The sequence below is a fragment of the Lactuca virosa genome, chromosome 8 (genome assembly GCF_052849685.1).
Source record: "Lactuca virosa cultivar CGN04683 chromosome 8, Lactuca_virosa_CGN04683_v6, whole genome shotgun sequence".
Taxonomy (NCBI): domain Eukaryota; kingdom Viridiplantae; phylum Streptophyta; class Magnoliopsida; order Asterales; family Asteraceae; genus Lactuca; species Lactuca virosa.
The window spans coordinates 308599707-308608165 of NC_136433.1; positions in this window are offsets into that span (position 1 = coordinate 308599707).

Below are 8459 nucleotides of genomic sequence, written 5' to 3' on the forward strand. Positions count from 1 at the left end.
CGATCAATGAGATGGCATGTCCGGGGGTAATCCCTTTCCAGTAGTCGAGTGTGTGCGTCAGTGGCTTCAGCAGCGGACCCTAGCTCCATGATCCGATTTGTCGACGCCCTAGTCTGATCCCCGAGGTGCGAGATTCGCTGAACCATGACAGGGAGGGCCCTGTCTGCCGGTCCTCCATGGCTGAGGTTATAGAAACCTCGCTGCATGTCGTATGGTGAATGTTGGTGTTGCTGCCTGCTCCACCTCTCCAGGTCCTCTGCCCAGCGGGGAGTGGGTCCGTGGTAGCCCATATGATGTGCGGGAACTCGGGCAATGTAAGGAGGATTTATGACTTCGGACTCTGCGTCCGAGTCCTCCTCTTCTTCTTCCTCGTCTTTTTCTTCCTCCTCCTATGGATCCTCTTCGGGTTCTTCTTCCACTATTTCCTCAGGATCCTTTTCTATCCACCCACCATTTCCCTGGTTAGGGAAATAGGGGTCTCCGGGCATGTGAAATCCTGCCATGACGTCTGTGCGAGAATAGAGATATGAGAAATACATGAAAGGCTTAATTGTATGATCCTGTAGTATTCTAAAAAACTCCTATAGTATTTTAAATTTATGTTTGATTCCAGAGGTTCTTGGTATATAGGGTTGGTAAGTTTTAGACTCGTTGTTCACCATGACCATTCCCAGACACATGTTGGTCATATCTCGCATGAATATAGTTGATCAGGCTATATTCATCCCATATATGATTACATAACTATCTAGGCTTAATCGTAGCGTCCAACTTATCTAAATACTTTTATATGGTTCATATTACGACACTGTTGTAGTATGTATGCATGTACGTATACTTTTATAAAAATATTATTATATTTTAAAAGTATACTTCTTAGCCAGAGTGTTTTAGCCCCATTGTATTTATAGTTGTATATCTTACATGGTTCGATATACTTAGTTCACTATAAACAATGCTCTGATACCAATCTGTCACACCCCCAAACCAGAACGACGGAAACGTATGGGGGTGGATGACTTTCATGTACAGTATCATAACAATTGAATAGTAGTGATCAAATCATTACAACCATTGTATTGAATATTTAATAAGTTTACATTGTGCTAAAAAACATTGTTTCCATGATATCAAATGCATATGACAAAAATAAATAACGTGATGCGACGACGTCCCATCCTCCAAAACTCTGTGATTACCTGTTTACTGATTTCCTGACAATACAAGTGATTTTGAAAAGTGTCAACAATTAAGTTGGTGAATTCATAAGTGTTTTGTATGAGAAGGATTTTGTAACTGTTTCGTGTAAAATGATAGTGTATACTTCCAGAAAATCTAATATTTTCTTTAATATGAACTGTAAGTCTTAATCCAAAGACTAAAAATGTAAGTAATGTTGTACCAAAAAATAGTGTTATGAAGTTTTTTCTTTATATAAAACTACTTGAATGTATGTTAACCCGTAAACCAAATGTTTTGTTAATACCCTATGTGAGTTATTATAACCATACTAATGCGACTAGTGGCCTGGACGACGTGCTTCGAGCGTCGGAACTGTTATGACATTTGTCACCCCAGACCTGCCGGTCTAACTGTAGCTAATAGTTTAGGTGCGGGGTTGTTAATCCCGTATAGATCTATACACAAGTGTCACGCTCTCCCTACAAGAGACTCTCGTTATAATTCAGGACTTTAATGTGTACTCTGGTAGGTACGGTGAAGCCAAATGTATCATAACCAGTATCAATCGATTTACGTGAACTGAAAATTCATTTTTCTTGTAAATGAAATAATTATACCGTTAAATAATTATATGTTTCTTCTGAAATGATAGTGTAGTGTTTGTGACTCCCAAACTATACCAATTATAGTTTATCTTCTTTGTTTATTGAGACTATTTATATAATCCTTTATATAAATACATAGTAGTTATCTTGTCTAGTGTCAAAATGTATGGTCAAAACATTATATTTTTGGGTTGTAACCCACAAAATGGTAAAATAACTATAATGTACCCCTTTTTGTCAGAAAAACTATATTTTGGTAAAAAGCTTCCAAAAACCTATAATTGATCTTTGTAAACATGGAATTCTTGTACCAAATGAAGAGATTGAATTTGATTCGGAGATTGTGCTTCAAAATCAATGTTCTCCGTTTAAAGAATCAGTAGTTGACATAGATTCCAAATTAACTCAAATTGAAGTTAAACTTTGAAACTGACTCTTCTTGTTGAGTGGAAATCATCTATAAGTTACTAAGAAAATTATATTTATTTATTAACATTTATTTAATAATATAACTAATTAAAGTTTAAATTAAAATAGGCAGGGATGGAATCTTCAAATTAAGTAATGGATGTTTTACAACTAGAGTAAGTCTGGAAATTTAATTCCAGAAACATGGGTTGTATAAGAAGTTATTGACGCCGGGTCAATGGTTCTAAATGAAAGAGAAAAAAATTAGAATAGATGAAAATCCTTCAAGGCTTTATATGAATATTGGATTTTTGCTAAGAAAATATTTAGTATGATATTATTTATAAATTTTGATGTTATTATTATGAAATCTAACTTATTTATATCATTATTTTAGACTGAAACAATGATAACAATGATGGATGATACATCTTGATTCAACTACAAAGAAAAACACTTTTATAATGTATTCAGATGGTTTTTAATCAGAAACAATATTCCAACTAATTATATTTCTATAGATATTGTAAATTTAATTTTAAATTTACATATGCATATTGTATGAATGTATGCACCAATCAGATTTTAGATAAATTAAATCATTTAATAAATTATATAAAGGGTATTATCGTAATCTTATTATTAGTTAGTTATGGTATAATAGAGATATAATTGGATATTAGTTGTATTCCTGATAATTCGCAAGAAGCACAGATAAATTTATAACATTCAATTGATCATCAAGATTCAAAACCCTAAATTGAAGCCACTATCGTTTCTGATCCACTGTTTCTGATCCTAAATTGAACATTCAATCAATCATCAAGATCTAAATCAAAGTCACCATCGTTTCTGATCTACCGTTTCTTCTTCTTCTACAATTGATTATCAACATTCAAAACCCATGACTAGACGATGATTATCCTTCTCGAATCAACCAGTAATCTTTTTTTTTCTTTTCATTTTTTTTCTTTAATCGATTAGTCGTGGTTTCGACTTCCTTCCTGCTCGTGTCCGCCTCCACTTGTTCCTTGTCTCCGCCATTTCTTCCTCCCCTTTTTCTCTAAAATCACCAGCAAAATGAACATCCGTCTCCATGCCTTCAGCCTTCATTTTTTTCTCTCAAAAATTGAGGTTTCTGATTTCGAGTCACTAACAAGTAACAAGTATCCCTCTCAATTACATGTTTTTCTTTTTATCACCAGTGTTCTAATCAATGTGGCTACCCTATTTAATTCAAACTTTCAATTATTTTCTTTATGCAATTTCCCCATTTTGAAACACCAATTTTCTATTCAATTCAGATGGCTATTTGATCATGCATGATCTTGTTACTTTCTACAAGTGGTAATTAGCTTTCAATTGTATCTCTAGATTTTGTTATATTATGTATTCAATTTCAGATGGGTACTTGATGTTAGGAACTTGTGAAAAAAAACATATTTTCTATGTTTTGGTTTGGTGCTCTTACTTCACATAAGATGCTTTCTTTTTTCCATTTGTTCTAGCTTATGAGTTTGATATTCTTATTATTTTTTCTAATAATTATTTACTATTATGCAGTATATAAGACCAATTTCATAGTAAAATGTCAAATTTATATCTAATTGACAAACTAATAGACAAACTTCAAGTTCCGGGAAGTTAAAAATACTGACTTTTGAAGTTCAAGGCTACTTTTTGTTTGAAAAATCATGACTTTATTAAGACTCTCGTTTTTTGTTTAGGTTAAACTTGTTCCACACTAATTTCATATAATTAATTAATTATACAACAATTTAGAATACTGAATTTTGAAGTCCATGTTACTAGTTTTGTGCCTAAGAAGGCATATTTTTCTGATCCTTCTATGTTCTAAATTCTTATTGTCTAAGTGTTGATTCTGACTTTTGAGTTCAAGAAGCATATTGCTTTTTTGGTAACTTGTGGTTTATGATTCAAGTATTCATTTGATTTTCTGAATTAAGATTTTGCTTCTTATTTTCTGGATTTATTTTCCTTTTTGTAGATTATGTATTGCTTCCTTCCCCACCACCGACGCTAAGCAAAAACGGATGGAACATGCTTTTCACATCGGATGGGAATACATAGTGTCAACATGTGAAAAGTAACAATTGTATTCTTACAAAATTGATTAGCAGTATATTCTTTCAGATTGGATTAGCAACATATTCTGTCAGAATGGATTAGCAACAATATTCTCTGAGAATGTATTAGTGTTTTACTTATATTTCAATGTTTTTATTTGATTTTTAACCATTCTCAATTTCATTGCTTTAAGAATAAATGTAATTGTTGATCATTATTAGTCGTATTCTTTCAGAATCAATGTAAGTTATGTTCATAGTTGTATTCTTTAAGAATAAATGTAATTACTTATTCTAAAATATTAAAATTTGTTTCATATAAAATCTGTAATCATAAAAAACTATTAATATTGATAATATATGTTTATAGTATTCTGTCATAATATAATTTTTTTTTGAAGATAATCATGAGCACATTCTTTTAGAATGTCCGAACTAATATAATTATTATAAAAAAATCAGATTTTTAAAGTTACGAGAATTAATTATTTCCTAAAATCCGCAATTTTCCTTTTTTAAATTTATGTTAATTGACTAAAATACCCTTACAATTTAATTAGATGGTATTTTTCAATTATTTTTAATTCAATAATGTTTATTAATTACTTTCTTGAAATAACTAAAATGATTAGCTCACAATTATTCCTACATCCACACAATAATTAGTTAGAACACAATAACCTAAGCCTATATATATATATATATATATATATATATATATATATATATATATATATATATATATATATATATATATATATATATATATATATATATATATGCATATGCATATGAATTTATTTAAAATATCTTTATATATATTTTGATATAAAGTTGATATTGTTTTTTTAGGTGTTCATAGGAATTCATTTAGGAAATCATTATTATCTTATAGTTTCGACTTAAGGAAACCACATGTATTTCTAATTGATAATATGAAAGTCGGAGGAGACATTTTGAGTGCTATGAAATTTTAGCTATAAAACTAGTAAATTTATTTTTGAAAAATATATGGACTTTTTTTGTATACTTAATTATTTTATTTTAATTAATATCTTTATATGCAGAAAGCATTCCTTGTTAGAAATTTATATCACATTAGTCACCCAATGAGAGAAAAGATGCATGATGAAGAAATTCAATTGGTCAAAATGAAATGACAAACAAAAAAAAATATGGATGATAGTGTTATTTTTGTTATGAGGCCTATGGAGACTTTCAAGGGTCGTCGAATAAAAAAGTGGAAATCTGGAATACTACATAAGAATGAGTGGAACAAAAGAAACAAATCAACAAGTTGTGAAGGAAATATGCTACAAAGATTTTGTTGTCCAATTTAAATATTAACAAATGGGCTTTTCTTAGAGAGGTAGATAATTTTGATTGCATTTCTTATGCATCAAAATTATCACAGCTAATGAAATCATTTCACGATAGAAATAAGAGAATGACCCTAATTTGAATTAATGAAGATGATACATTTTATGTAAGTTGTCTGAAAATATTAGTAATCTTTAAATTTTAGATATCATTTTATAATGTTTGATAATAATATATTCAGAGGGTTTTTAGTATGAAACAGTGATCAAAACAAACAAGAACAAGAATACTCCTTTTATAAGGTCCCAAAATACTCCTATTATAAGGTAATTATATAGTACCACATAAGTAATTATAGTACCACAAAATACTCCTATTATAAGGTCCCAATTACAAGATCCAAACCAGTGATCAAAACAAACAAGAACAAGAATGAGTAGAAGAAGAAGATTATCAAGCAATGCAAACGTCTATTAAAAAAGAACGTCTCGTACACCTTGAGAAACACAAACAGTTGACCATAAACACTATGGATATGTCACTTCTGACAGACTCTGACACATACTATTTATAGGGATAGACTGGCCGTGAACGGGGTTCACGACCGAACACTCGTTTACGGCCGAACACCCTTTTACGGCCGTAAACACCAACTCAGCCGTAAACACACATTAACAAGCTACAAAACACCTCCAACATGACCAAAACCCTACCAAGACATATACAAATGATTGCCTAGCCCAAACCACAAATCTATGACCTATGAATCTCCCCCTTTGTTTGTGGCAAGCATAAGCTCGGTCTTCTTTTATCATGGGTTCTCTAGCAGCCTCACATCCGATCTTTCGATGGCCCCCATCCAAAGCCTATTAGCAATGATCTCTGCAACCATTCCTGGGTATTCTTTAGCAGCTACCTCCCAGATGTCTGATTTGCAAATTATTTGATGATTTTCCAAGGTGTAAATATCTCTCTCCCTGAAGCTCATAAGATCCTTAGCTTCAACAAGTCGAAGGACAACGTCACTGTCTGAAAACTTGATTGTTGTAGTGGCTGTGACCTCATCAAAAGCCCAGAATTCCATCCGATCCAGATATCCATCATGAAAGTGTTGAGGGATTGGAATTTCTTTTAACTGTTTAGTAGTTGGACACAACACTATCTTCATTGGCTAGATTGTTTTGGGATCGAGCATCTCCAGATCTCTTCTAATCATAGAGTTACTTGTCTTCATTCCAGAAAAATTTTCTTTGACCTGTCGCTCCAAGAAAAACTTGAAATCGAAAGCCTGAGGATTTTTGGAGGGATTGTGGAATGGAGCATTTGAGAGTTCTGTAAGATCGACTCTTGTCCAAGAACAAAAGTCGTGTGTACTCTTGTAGTATTCAGAAGGGCCAACGTTCCTCTTCACCAACCACAGTTTTAAGTAAGCATGATATCCCCATATCTTAATTCCCGAACGATTTCCAAACTTCTCGCCAAATCTTTGTTTTTCAAGATCAGTTACTATGAGTTGATGCTGGTCTCCACTTCGATTCTCATCAGAGTTCTTCATAAACAGCCATCCTTCTTTCTTCTCAGCAGTAACTTTTCTCTTAGCGTGCTTGATAGTAATTCGAGGATTGGCATTGATAGGCTCAGTTTCGAATCGATCGACAATTCGTGTGGTTCTAGGAGGTGGAGGATCCATAGGATTGTCATTTTGAGAGGGCTGGACAGGGACACTAGAAAGACCTTCAGTGGCTGTAGGCAAATCCATTGATGACTTGAATTTGTCACCAAGTTCTTCATAAAGTTTATTCTTCAAGTCATAGTAGCATGAAGTCAAAGCTCCAATGTGATTTTGGAGATCAGTTATTTGCTTTGATTTGGCCTTGTTGTCAGCTTCAACATCTGAAAGACGAATGTCAAGATTACCTATCAAAACATCTTTTTTAATGATCGTCTGTCTCAACACACCAATCTCAACCTTGAGCTCTGTGTTGGAAGGCTCAACTCCCCCTGATCTACCTTCCTCAATAGATATGCCTTTTCCATGAGGAGGAAGGCCTGTTGCTTCTTGTGCTGCCAAGGCCTGTGAAAGTCTTTCAAAAGCAATGTCATGATCAGGCCTTGGGGGGGAGGAACCTCCAGGAGCTGAAGAACTCCCTGTTTCATAAAAGGTTCTTGGTACTTCTTGAGTCTGAATGATTGGCTTAGAGTCTTGTGTTGTGATTACAGGCTGAATCGGTGAGCTCTGATCCCCAATTAGCACCCCCGACCTCGGATCTTATCTTATTCTCTTTAATGGAGGCTGGGAGGTTTGTGTCACAGGGGGATCACTCACAAATGGCGTATAAGTTTGAACATCAACATTAAGGGGAGGAATCCTTGATGTTGTATCCGTATCAATTGGAGTACTGGCCATCTGTGCAGAGGAAGGAGGCGTAGCTTCTTGAACATTTTCCACTTCCTGTGTCTCCGTTGCCGGTTGTGCAACTTCATGGACATTGTAAAAGAAGGAGTCAAAGTCCTCATTTGTGGGGCAATAGTCATCCGCAAATCCAAAACTCATTTCCACATCATCATATCTAGCCAGGTTACCACCAAAAATTGAGTCATCATCACTGAAACCCTCATCATCATCACCATCATCACCATCACCACCCGTGTCTTGACTCTTGTTGAAGTCACTCTGTACCTCCACATTGATCATGGTGTCATGTTCCTCCGCTACAATTGCAACAGGAGTAATCCTTTCTTCTTCATGATCTGAGGCGGTAATGACATCGTCTTCAGATTCCAAGTGGTCAGAGGAATCACTGGACTAAGATGTATCATTCAATTCAGCAAACGCCCCAAACTTCACCAAAGGGTA